We start from the raw sequence: 13,158 nt of genomic DNA on the forward strand, positions 1-13,158 counted from the left end.
AAAAACTTTTAGCCGAACGCTAATCTTTTTTCCACTAGCGGGCCCTAACATTGTTTTGAACCTTTCATGTCCATATCGTAGAACAAAGTATGCATAGTTTACACAAAAATCACCATTGAACTTTAAAAAAGCCAAAACGTCTTACTCCACCCCAAAAATTCTAGACCGTCCCGGATTTTAAGAAGAAGATGTTTCAATTTGCAGCGAATGTTTTGTGCTGTATTTCTTCCTAAACCAAAGACATTGTTAAAATAGCATACATTGCAGTTCATGGCCATCCCACATAAAACCGTGGGTTAATGTGGAGCAAGAAGCTATGCTCTGAAAAATAAAAACAAATGTATTAAGGATTGATAAAAACGCTACATTGGACAGCTCAATACAGTACTGGACGGACAAATTTTCTGTGATCACGTTCTGCGCTTAAACCTGAGAAATAATTACATACATGCTAGAGTTAAGATTACTCCCAATAAGCAATATCTTTGAGCATTACATCTCATTTTGATTTTAGAGAAAATTTTGCTATCTTATTTTCAACCGATAAAATTCTGACGAAGATATGACGTATTAAGCGATGCTGTAGGCAAATAATGTGTATAATGAAAGTCGGCTACCGGATGAGCAAAAACAAGTTGTGCTAATAACCCTATTGTTATGTGCATTGGAATATAAACAGTCTTGTGCAAAAGATGTAATTTAAGGGCGTCTCAATGCAACGAATTTGCAATTTACTGAATGTCTATATTTCCATATTTTTGTGGTTGCATTTATGATTTCCGTCAAATAGTATGTCATAATAGGAGCAATTCGTATCTATTCCTTTTTTGTATTAGTTGTTTGACCTTTTAGAAATATACTAAAACGATGTCTTGCATATTTCATAACGTTACGAGTTAATAACTGTTGATATTAAATTCATCATTGATAGTACAGGTTGAAAAAAAATCGAAAGTCTAAAATGTCGCATTTAGGAAATGTCGTCGCCTTTTGTTTTGTTTGCAAATAACCGTTGCATAACCAAACTAAAATTTAAAGTTAAATTAGTGGAATTGTTCAAAAAAAATAAATCAAAATATTAGGCGTATACCATTGCTAATAAAGCTTTTAAACATTTTTTTCTGATCTGTTGTGGAGTTAAGTCCTTCCATTTGCGATTACTTTTTATATGCCTTGAGCATCCAACTTCAATAAAAATTGTTATAAAATTGCAATGTTTATAGTGATAAATACACATATATATTAGACCATCACATGATACAGCGAGTATATGTGACGTAATGTGATGCACTCAAAATCATCCACCAGAATAAAATCATTTTTAAGGCTTTTGAAAACGCTATCAATGACTCGACGGCTCAGTACCATTTCAGATCGCAGCAGATCAGAGAAGCTTCACACAAGGTAGAGTAAAAGAGAACCCAAATAGTTTCGAATGTTGATTTGAGAAAACTTTGACGTTAAAACAGATCTTGACCAGCCACATCTTCCCCTTCGAAACTCTTAGTAAATGTAGAGGGACGATTCAGACGTCAATTCAGAAAATTCATATGACTTCTATTACCCTGTTACAACGGATCTTGCCGTAGGAAATCTATTGAGCATTCCTCTACGATATTAAACAGGCATGTTATTTTTAAACACCAGTTGTATGCAAAAGCAACGCAATGTGTTTCATGTCTCCATTTCCTTCAAGATAAGATTTACCGTACAGTTATTTGTGTATGTGTATAAGATTCATCACAATATATGTTTTTGAGATTTGCCATTTAAAAATAGTAGTACATTGCCAAAGGACACGTTCATGGTATTTGGATTTATTTTTCTACAAAAACACATGCGTTTAACTTAATAACATTCCTTTGTTGCAAATAAGGCATTTGACTGCTAGAATGTTAACATTTAATGATTAAGAATGTTTTGTTATGCTATCCTAATAATCTTAAAAGTAAGGACGTTTTTTTAACTAGAATTATTGTTAAAGAAAACCTGCTTTCACTACCAAAACCGTTTCATCAATATAAATAATAAAATCGATTCATTTGGGGAATATTTGCGTGCAATATATAAAAAGCAAACCGGAAATTTTCTTTGAGAGGCTTATACTGCGATACATGTGATAGAAAGCCACAACCAGAAACTTATTTTAGAGTGTTCCAATTAAAGTTCCTAGTTGTATTGAACATTGCGAACAAGTCTGGTTAATTGAGCTGGTCACAAAAACAGCTTGGAAGCTACCGTTGGCAGCTGTGTGAAGTTAGCTAAACATACGACATTGGACATTGTACATTCAAAATCGAATGTTGTGCTGGCACGACATTGAACATTGGACATTCAAAAGTGAAAGTCGTGCTAGCACGACATTGGACATTCAAAATCGAATGTTGTGCTGGCACGACATTGGACATTGGACATTCAAAAGTGAAAGTCGTGCTAGCAGCTAGCACATTCAAATCAATGTATGACATGTTTTATGAATGAATGTTTTTTTTACCGACTTTAAATTAATTTGGATGGCATGCAATTTTCGGATTTTTTGTTTGTTTGAGGTATTGTCTTGAAATTATTTAAAAATGGTTAGAGATCACAAAGCAATGAACCATTATAAAATTTATTAACACTAAGAGAGCATTGTCATGACGATTCCATCGCAATATTTGAAACTTAAGCATGATTCATATATATATGATGTCACATATGCAGAGAAAGATTCAAATGAATATACTTATGAATGGTCGTGGATTATATGTAGACAAACAGTGATAATGCTTTCAAAATGGCATATTTTTAATAAGCTTAATTGTTTACACACCACTGCTACACATCTAGTACCATTTATAAACGAAGTGATGATAACTATATTCACAGTATATAATGACATATGGAAAATATAGACATGCATTGATAATTTCTACAAGTATAAATGTAATCGTCCGTACATCTTTTTTATCTGGTTTTACGTAAACACAAAAAATATTGTCAATGAGTCGATAAAGTAAACTATTCCTGCCTGTTGACTTGTTTTTTTTATCGACCCAGTTAGTCGAACATGCTACGTCGTCTTCATTTAGTAAAGTTTATATGAAATAATTGTGTTTGATAAACCTTTTTTTATATTTATAAGTCGACAAAGCGTTTTATAATCAATCGCATCGACATTTAATAATTCCAAATGACGTCTTCATCACATACGACATAAGTTCTTATAGGTCTATAGAATATACAATTTATACATGTAAAATGTGACACCAGAGCCATTGGAAAAGGCATCTCGGACAGAACTGACAATTGTTGAAAGGGTTCAAAGGAAACAAAGCGCAAATAATTATATAAACCCAACAAATGTGCACTTCAGTATGTGTTTATCTACAGAGCTTTAGAATAATTATATTACATTTATGACTGTGTCTGCATTTACATGGGAATATATATGTATATCAATCGAAAGGATTGTTTTAATACAATTCTCAATAACAATGTTGCGGACTTTCAAATACAAGTTTCTTTGTTAAATATGTGTTAGGTACCTCAAAGGTATAATATTGTCGGACATGGATGTGACTTAAGGCAACATACACACAGCTAAACTTGTCAATGCATAAACCATTAGCACAACATTCGATTTTGAATGTCCAATGTCCAATGTCGTGCCAGCACAACATTCGTTTTTGAATGTCCAATGTCCAATGTCGTGCCAGCACGACTTTCACTTTTGAATGTACAATGTCGTGCCAGCACAACATTCGATTTTGAATGTCCAATGTCGTGCTAGCACGACATTCGTTTTTGAATGTCCAATGTCCAATGTCGTGCCAGCACAACAATCGATTTTGAATGTCCAATGTCCAATGTCGTGCCAGCACGACTTTCACTTTTGAGTGTCCAATGTCCAATGTTGTGCCAGCACAACATTCGATTTTGAATGTCCAATGTCGTGCCAGCACAACATTCGATTTTGAATGTCCAATGTCGTGCCAGCACGACTTTCACTTTTGAATGTCCAATGTCCAATGTCGTGCCAGCACAACATTCGATTTTGAATGTCCAATGTCCAATGTCGTGCTGGCACGACATTCGTTTTTGAATGTCCAATGTCCAATGTCGTGCCAGCACAACATTCGATTTTGAATATCCAATGTCCAATGTCATGCCAGCACGACTTTCACTTTTGAATGTCCAATGTCGTGCCAGCACAACATTCGATTTTGAATGTCCAATGTCGTGCCAGCACAACATTCGATTTTGAATGTCCAATGTCCAATGTCGTGCTAGCACGACTTTCACTTTTGAATGTCCAATGTCCAATGTCGTGCCAGCACAACATTCGATTTTGAATGTCCAATGTCCAATGTCGTGCTAGCACGACTTTCACTTTTGAATGTCCAATGTCGTGCCAGCACAACATTCGATTTTGAATGTCCAATGTCGTGCTAGCACGACTTTCACTTTTGAATGTCCAATTTCCAATGTCGTGCCAGCACAACATTCGATTTTGAATGTCCAATGTCCAATGTCGAGCTAGCACGACTTTCACTTTTGAATGTCCAATGTCCAATGTCGTGCCAGCACAACATTCGATTTTGAATGTCCAATGTCCAATGTCGTATGTTTAGCTAACTTCACACAGCTACCGTTGGCCGCATATTGCGATCTATATAATGACGAGGATGTATTGTGGGATAACATTGAATTTCCTGTTGGTTGTTTTGCTCTGACGAAGTCCAGCATGGCCGAAATGTTGTGTACTATTCCGATGTTTGGACTTCCTCTTTAATTATGTAAGTGTGTGTGTGATAGAAATTCTGCGTCGGCTAAAGCCTCCAAACTGGCATTAATGAAAAAGTGACTGTTACTGCACAGTAATACTCTGTAATATCTCATTACACAAGCAAGCTCTAAATATGTATTGATATATCTCCTTGCATTTAAGTCAAGTTCAAATGTTGAATCTCAATCGATTAACAGGGACAAAAATCTTTTTTTTTTCTTTCACAAGCATCACATTTACCATTAACATTTTATCTATTTATTGAATGTACATTTTGTTTAAATTTAAGTATTGTTAAAGATTGATAATATTATTATGAAAACATAGTCCGAAAAACCAAAGCACTCTCTAAACTTCTCGAGAGATTATCAGCTACTGGCTATTGCATAACGAGAAATAAAGCTGGAGCGAGCACGATTTGATTATGTCGTAAAGATTTGTCAGTTCTTGATATATAAGTATTCAACAGGAATATTCCTAACATCGTAACACCATAGGGAAACAATTATCATCCAGATCGCCAATAATGTATATTTATTATCGGCGCCGTACGCCAAACATCCATAATGATACACTCTCCGGTAATAAGAGCACCACAACAAGTAACAGCCGAGTTTAACCGCGTTTAATCTTCAGCAATGATACAGAATGAACAATTAATTTGTTTAACATTTATTCGGTTAAGAAGAAACTCTATAATGCAAACAGGGTCGAACAAAGGTAGGCTAATAATTATGTTCAGTGATCGCTTGCATAGAAACTTTAATCTTAATGTTTTAATAAGGTGACTAGAATGAACTTAAAACATGTTTCTAAACATGACTGACAATCAATTCTATGACGGAGTTAATCATTTTTTTGCTGCTGTAATCTTAATCAAAAAGATAGCACTGACTAATGTCATATATTGCTTACATTTCATGGATATCTCGCTTTGTCATCTGAAATTCTTTTAAAATTACGTGGTAAGAAAATGTTGTAAAGAAACACGTTTGTTGCATGTTTTCATGGCGAAAAGAAGAATCACTCTGTGATTCACATTTTGAATCTCGTTTCTTTTTAATTTCAAGCGCAGTAAACTCCCTTGACGTACATATTGTAATCAATAAATAGGTTGTTGGTGTCCATTAGTTTTGCTAAAACATAGGCAATAAAAAAGATTTAATGACGGCGTTGGTGTACCGTCTGTCAAAAATGGAACACTTCCTTGGTAATGGCTTTAAAAAAATATGATTATACAAACATATAATAATGCATTTAGTAAATTATCAGAAAGAAAAAAGGGCACACATTCGTAATTACATCAGTAAGTTATTCGTCATTTGTTGTTGCAATGTATGTTAACTGTATAAATATTATTATCATTATTATTATCATTATCATTATTATTATTATTATTATTATTAGTAGTAGTAGTAGTAGTAGTAGTAGTAGTAGTAGTAGTAGTAGTAGTAGTAGTAGTAGTAGTAGTAGTAGAAGTTGTATTGTTATTATTATAAAAAAAATTATTATTATTATTATTATTATTATTATTATTATTATTATTATTATTATTATTATTATTAGTATTATTATTATAACGAAATTGCTTACCGTCTGTAACACAGTTAGTATTAATTCTATATGTGGCAAATTTAAACAAGCAATTGCTTGGTAACAATTTCGAAAGAACTCTTGAACAAATCCATCAAATAATAGTCGTTGTTTTATTCCCACAAAATGCCGTGTTAATTCGAACAAATCATTTTTTTCTCTGGATATCTGTCTGTGCATGTAACTTACTTTCCTGAACATTTTTTCTTCGTCCGATCGATGTCTGGTACGAGGCGCCATTGAAAAAGGTAAATTATGGTGACGATGTAAACAATGATTTTACTTTTTGGCAGGTTGAAAGGTAAGAGATAGCAGCTGATATATTTTACTTCTTTATTCTCTGAGATGAGCAGGCTACTCCTCTTGGCATAATCTCAATGCCCGTTACTTGTGGAATGTCTTAGCCATTGTGAACGTAAGAAGTTCAATGTTGTGCTCCAGTTCAAATCGTTGTTTCAATCGTTGTTTCAATCGTTCTTCTCATGAATTGTAAGACTCAAAGTTTAAACATGAAAAAAGCGTTCAAAAGACAGGATAAAAGTAGGAGTATAAGTAACTCGGTTCCTGTAACAGGTAAGTTAACTTGCACGCCGTATTAAAATATCCGTTTTCCGCTATTGTTCTTTTCTAAATCAGTATCAGCATACTGTAATGTGTTGAATGCTACCTTTTACACAAAAACGTTTATTGAATTATTTCTACATTTTTTACATTATATTCAATAACATATTTTTTACAGGGACTTTCCATAATTCCTTAATATTATGTGTTGTTTCGACTTGATTCAATTGCTGATTTATAGTTAAGAACATGAACTGCATTATTAATGCGATTGTTTTATGACGTCATTTCCGAAATGAACGTTCCGGGAAATCTTGGGGAAAATCTGAGTGCAGTTTCTTTAAATAAAACTAAAAGCAGTATGTTTAAACACGGTTACGATCAAAGGGTACATATAATTAAAGGAATATTACGATTCGGCACTTGTCTTACGACCTGTATCACGACTCGTTCCGTGTATAAGCATGCATTTATGTCAACCGCTTCGCAGTGTCGACGAATACGGGTTTAAACACTGAACTAGACGTCAAAAAAGCCTTCTAGCACGATAGTCCCTATCATATCATGCTTGTTCGATGTCTGTAAATACTTATAGGAGATATGTCCACTATCGTTTGAACAAACGGATTATTTCATGTTGGAGAACTGAAAAAATACTATTGCGTTTGATATACGCGGACGTTATATACACAGTTTTCTATTAATGTGTTTTTCTATTTAGTTTAGTTTGTTTCACATTCTGATTATATGCAGCTGTATCATTTAGAGATGGTGAAACTATAGAGAAGAGGTTGCCTAAAGTTCAATTTCTCGAAACCAGTTTTATTCTTTGTTTTACAAACGAGTTCACGAAAGTGTTTGAGCATTTAATATATTCAATTATGTATGGACCCACTAATTTGGATTGATTAGTTGCAAAGTTCAGGTTTGTTTGGCTGAAGTGTTTTAATTTATATTAATTTCTTTATTCTCACTTGCTCAGACGTATACTTTCACTGTTGTCATTACTTTGTATAACAATACAATCATTACTGAACTGTAAGAACACATTTTTAAAACTAAATTATCGTTGACAAGCTATGTTGGATATTTGCCCTTGTATGACTGTATCGTAACGTTAAGTGGTTGGCACTGTTGCTTCGGTTCGGGTAAATTGCATTGTGTACAAGTGATATCAGTTTCAGGTCGTTGAGCACTAGAAGCTAGCTTTTTAAAACTGATTTGAAAATGATTTTACTTCATTCAAACATGTTGAAGATGGCTCCGTTGAGGTGTGTATGCTAAAGTTTGCGTTTATTTTTGTATTTGAATCCAAAGGGAACTGCTGTTAAGCTGGCCCCTCCAAGGCGGTAAACCGACATGTATTAATAAATGTATTTTCATGCATGTGCAGTCTGTCTTTGCTATTTGATGACGTTGTGTGTCTCCTATTTAATATTTATTTGATCTTAACCTTGTGCCTATATACAGGCTTTTAATATATTTACTGCTTGGCTTGTCCCAGTAGTTTCCATTCTGTTATTATGTTTCGGGTTGTATATCTTTGAATGCTATGTCATTATTGTTAAGAGAATGTTTAAGTTGATGCATATCTAAATAGAAACACAATGGAATTATACTCAGTATGAAACGTATTGTTTGATATAAAAAGGAAATATACGATGAAATTAAAAAGACAAAAAAAAATACGTTTGGCACTTCATTTGCACATAGAAATTTGTAATGTCACATTGCTACGAGAATGGTAGTGAATAATATCTCATCTCATTGCGTCCGAGTAATGCATGAAAGTTTTATTTTATTATGTTCAATATTCCGGACTTGGACAAAACTAATTTTTATTTTTCAAACAAAAGAGAAGAAGAATAAAAAATGGGTTGAATATGCTGATAGATTTTTAACATAAACACTAATTTTCATTTCGACTAGCGGGTCCTTAAATGTCTATATGAGCTTTCCATAGCTAAATAATAGAAATAAAATAAAAATGCAACATCAAACCAGTATTCACCATGATATTTAGGACTTAAGATACCCAAAAAGCTCGCCTTTCCACGTTTGAACCCGTTTTCGATTATTGTGGGCGAGGGAACGCACACCCCAACTGTGCGCCGCCTCTAAGGTCGCGCCTGCTTTACATTCAGAAGATATTTCTATTTGCAACGAACGATTTGTGCCTTTCTAACGACTTGTTATTTCCCCATAAATATTTATTAAAGTCCAAATTACATATTTTTCCAGTGTATGAAAATCGCATATAAACTGTGAGTTTATGTAGAGTAAGGAGTTGCTCTCTTCTGTTATTTTTTTTTCTAAATTAACAATGCTATTAGTGATGGTTACATATACATGCCCATCACAGGAAACAGCGTTTTTGAGTGTTATATATAGTTAAGTAAAGCTCTGACCTTGAAATCAACTTCAGGTAAAGTTCATTTTTAAGACTTTTGAAAACGCTATCAGGTCTCGACGTTTCAACAGCTTGAAGTACCTTTTACATCGCACCAAACAAGAATAGCTTCACACAAGGGACGGTGAAAGAGAACCCAAATTGTTTCTTATGTTGATTTGAGAAATTTTTCTCGTATCAACAGCTTTGAACAACAAAATATGCAACAATATTCTTTCGTTTAGTGCATGTTTTTAATGGATAGAAGCGCTCATTAGAAACGATAACATGAATTAAGTCCTCATCTGATACTAGACTTTGTTATTGGAAAACTAGTGTGCATTGATCTATGATTTATAGCACGCGTATCATTGAATATACAAAGTTAATGTTAAGGATATGAACAAGACGTCGTATCTGCAATTTGTTTCACATCCTCATTTCCTTCCGGCGGAAAGAATTTACCTTTCGAGTTTTTTACGTGTGTGTATAAGATTCATCGCAATACGGTTTTGAGACCTCCAAGTTGTAGTTCAGGGCCGGTATGTTTCAAGCATCTTTAGAAATTTGCTATCTTATTTGAGTAGCGTACGGATCATAATTATTGTACAAACACTAAAGTGTTCTTTTGAAATAATTTATTTTCATTGACTTTATTGAAAATTATTTTTTATTATTAAAAACCACACACTTAATATGTATTTTTTGAATTTGAATCCGAAAATGTTAAGATATCAAAAGCAGTTAGGAATTTCCGTATGCTTCTTTATAAAAACCGGACCAGGACATTGGCCGAGAACAAGTATATGGTAACTTAGCATTTATTTTCTTCTTGATGTTGAAGATGACTCCGGTTATGTTTATATTTTCAAGTTTGCGTTTATTGTTACATGTTGCGGCGAGTTTGAGGTTGTTTGAAACTGCTGTTTCTCTGACCGCTCGATGGCGGAAAACCAGCATAAAATATCAACTTTCAGAACTACTTTTAAATTCCTTTGTAGTAACTTGCCTTGATCAAAACAGAACACTTCACTTTGAACCAGTACATGTTGGCAAAAAGATGTTTAAAAATTAAAGAAATGTTTAATAAATTTAAAAAAACATATATTTGGAAATTTAACAACTTACCGTTTATTACCGGTTATCCTATTTTTCAAACATTTTCTTGATCTTGAAGCTGAATGTTTGAACATTTGCTTTCATACACTATTATTTGACTGCTGGGCTTTTCTCAGAGGTATTCATTGTTTTATTATGTATCGGGTTGTATAACTTTGAATACGATGTCATTAATAATTACAGTATAATTTAGCAGGTGCATATTTTAATAAAAACAACGCGGAATTATTATCAGTTTGATGCGCATTGTTTTATATAAAAAGAAAAAATGTGATGAAAAAGTTAAAAAGAATACGTTTGGTACTTAATTTCAACATTGAAATTTAGAATGTGCTGCGAGTGAATAATCTCTCATCTAATTGTGTCTGAGGAATGCGTGACATTTTAAATATTATGTTCAATATTCCGGACTTTGACACAACTTATATAAAAGAAATCAAAATAGATAGGAGTGCAAGATTAAATGAAAGGTTGAATATGCTGAAAGATTTTTTAAATATAAAGCTGAATTTTGTTTCCACTAGCGGGCCCTTAAATGTATAATATATAAACTTTTTATGTCAAAATGGTAAAAATAAATATGCAACATAACACCATAATTCACCATATTAAGGCTATAGATAGGCAATTGGTTTACCATACCACGTTTGAACCTGTTTGTGGTTCCTATGGGCAATGGTTTGCACACCCAAATCGGTACTTAAGTGCGCCGCCTCTAAGGTCATTGAATATATAAAGTTTATGTTAAGGAAATGAACAAAACATCGTACATGCAATTTGTTTCACATCTTCATTTCCTTCCGGAAATAAATTACCTTTCACGTAATCTAAGTGTGTATATAGGATTCATCGCAACATGGATTTGAGATTTCCCAGTTGTAGTACAGGACCGGTAGGCTTCAAGCATCTGAAGTAGTTTACTAGCTAATTTAGGTTTTACTGGTCATACTGGTGATACTAAAACTAAATGTATTTTTGAAGTACATGTACTTTGTTTTCATTGACAAAACTTTCTCTTATCTAAAAAAACACTTATATATTTGAATTTGAATCCTAAAATGTTTAGAAATCGAAAAGTAGTTACGGAATTAAAGTATAAAATGCTTAATGAAAACGGACCAGGACATTGACCAAGGACAAGTTTATGGTCAAAAAGCATTTATTTTCTTTTTTTGTGTTTGAATTTATGTATCGGCCAATGACCGATTCTGTATTGATTTTACGTAGATCGATTCTAACGAATGCAAAAACAAACACCACAGAAGTAAGAGTCTATTCATGACAAATGTACCAAAAATACTTTTATAGAGTTTGTTTCAGTCAGTCTATTTTTGCACCAGGGCTAACGTTTGTTAAACTAGTCTCAGAAGTAAAGGGCAGCATATACTTGGTGTTTGATTTTTTTTGTGACGGCCTATCGAGGATATTTCAAATATTCTGTTCATTAATATTATGAAGATCGATTCTGATGAATGCATAAACAAACACCAAATGAGTAAAATTTCGACTTTGACTATCAAAATAGTTACGGCCATGCAAATGCCAACAACAAAACAATCTTGTGCCACAATATTGTTGGCACAATGTTTTGCGAAAGTGTGGTCATGTTTTTGCGGAGGAAACCGGAGAACCCGGAGCAATCCAAATTGTCAGGCTTCATGACCACCAACTAAAATCACATCCGCACACCAAGGCACATTGAGAACAAGTTCTCGTTGGTTATTTAATTAGGAGCTGGACACTAAGTTAGTCCAAATATTTGTACGTGGACAAATTCTGTAACGATATTTTATATGGCAAAACCTTCACATACACTCTTTTGACGCCATCTTCAGCCAGTTGTTCCGAGTGAGATTCTGGGTTAAAGCATATTATGTGTACATTTCAAGCATCTAATTCTTATATAAATACAATTCAAATAATTTTCAAAAAAACAAGTATTTTGACAAACCCGTTTAGACGTTTAGACATTAGAAGGGTCCCGTTTGAAGGTATTTTATTTTAGACTTAACACTAAGCCAACTCTCCCTGGTTGAAACCACTGCAAATCATATATAAATAGATGACTGAAGTGGTGACAGTAAACTTGTCAATTTGAGAAAGTTCAGTATTTTCCGAAAGTCGACAGTATTTCTATCATACTATCAGCGATCTTGGAAAGATTATTAAACAGAAACAATTCTTTGTGATGGCTAAAATTATTTTTCAGAAGAATGTCATCAATGACAACAGTTTAAAGCAACGGCAGAACATCAGTGTTAATCAACATAACTTAAAAGAAAAGATCAGTTAAACTATATGCGTATTGGTTATAATGCCTTTGTCTGAAATCGTCGTTCTTATCGGTTTGGTCATACAATGACTTTGATATTTCACCTCAGACCGAACAATAAGTCATACTCATATTCCTGTCCTTCATGATTTAATGCACAAGTGTTATTACTTGATGACAATAAAAAGTCCATGTTTAGAATTTAATAGTGTCATACCCCGTTGAATCGCACGCTTTTCTTACAGTCTGTTGGTCTTCTTCATTTATTTCACAAAATTATTCATTATTCGTTACAGGAACTTTATATAGGATATCGAAATTGATGCATACTCATTCGGAGCTCCTCGGCAATTTTTATCGGATGTATACGGACGCTTTACATTGTCAAAAATCGGTACATTTTAAGTCCGCTGCAAGTAGATCGCGTAGTAATTTAATTTAGCAGTTAAACTTAAT

At 33.5% G+C, this 13,158-nt stretch overlaps 1 protein-coding gene across 6 annotated transcripts in view; it reads left to right on the forward strand.

Annotated features, from left to right (window-relative positions):
- LOC128243333 (protein-glutamine gamma-glutamyltransferase K-like) overlaps nucleotides 1–13,158 on the forward strand; it is a 240,508-nt gene that overhangs the window by 196,958 nt on the left and 30,392 nt on the right. The gene's annotated exons all lie outside the window — the stretch shown is intronic.

Source organism: Mya arenaria, chromosome 8 (genome assembly GCF_026914265.1).
Source record: "Mya arenaria isolate MELC-2E11 chromosome 8, ASM2691426v1".
Taxonomy (NCBI): Eukaryota; Metazoa; Mollusca; class Bivalvia; order Myida; family Myidae; genus Mya; species Mya arenaria.